Below are 1,326 nucleotides of genomic sequence, written 5' to 3' on the forward strand. Positions count from 1 at the left end.
ATAATAATTCAAGAAAAAAAATGGACAAAGGGTGTGAAGAGGCACTTCACAAAAGATTATCCAATAAGCACGTGTAAAGGTGCTCAGCATCATTAGTCATCAGGGAAATGCAAATTAAAATCACAATGAGACACATTTCATATCCACTAGTATAGCTTCTATCTAAAACTGATAACACCAAATATTAGTGAGGATGTGGAGCAACTGGAACTCTCAGACATTGTTGTGGAATGTGAAATGCTATGATGATTTTGAAAGACAGTTTGGCAATGTCTTATAAAGTTAAACATAAGCCTATGCTAAGACCCAGCAATTCTTCTCCTAGGTATCTACCAAAGAGAAATGAAAACATACATCTATGAAAAGACTTCAGCAATAATGCTTATAACAACCTCTACATAATATATAAAAATCAGGACCAATCCAAATGTCTATCAAGAGACAAGTGGAAAAGAAATCTACTCAGCAATAAAAAGGAATGAAATGCGAATACTTGCAACAACAGCAATGAATAAAAACAACTACATATAAAAGAATGTGAACTAATTCCATTTATATGGAGCTCTAAATCACACAAAACTAATGGTAGTAGTAAATAGAAAATAATCATGGTTGGGGGTAGAATTAACAGAAAGGCCTGGGGAAATTTTCTGGGGTGGTAAAATATTCTGTATGTTAAGGTTGTCTTACCTAATTCTGGAAATTTATTCTTCCATATAAATTATTGAGATATAATATTACATGGAAAGATCCTAAGTATTCACTTAAATGAATTTTGAAAGTAATATGTAAATGTCAATGCATGCAAGTTATATCTCAATAATTCCTATGGAAGAATAAAAACCTATAGTTAAATAGGACATCCTTAATAAAGAAGTATAGCAAGGAAAAATGTGCTTTATCAGAAAATAAAATAAACTATAAAGCCATAGTAATAAAAACAGTCTGGTATTATTCTACAAAACAGATTATGGACCAATAGAACAGAACAGAGAGCCAAGACAAACCATTATCATACCTTTTGTGTAACAAAATAACACTACAGATCAAAGAAAATATTGGTTTAATAACAATGTTGAGAAAAACCGGAACATAAGAAAAATAAAGCTGGATTCCTACTTAAATATCACTTTATTCCACATAGATAAAAGATCTAAACATCTAGAATATTGTTATGACATAGAAGTAGGAAAGCAAGTCCTAAAAAATACTTCAAAAGCACAAACCACACAGCAAAAATTAGATGGATTTGATCATATCAAAATGAAGTATTTTTCAATTCAATGAAAGACATTTTGGAAAGTTAGTAGATGACAGAATGAAAGC

The sequence above is a fragment of the Tursiops truncatus genome, chromosome 4, assembly GCF_011762595.2.
Source record: "Tursiops truncatus isolate mTurTru1 chromosome 4, mTurTru1.mat.Y, whole genome shotgun sequence".
Lineage (NCBI taxonomy): Eukaryota > Metazoa > Chordata > Mammalia > Artiodactyla > Delphinidae > Tursiops > Tursiops truncatus.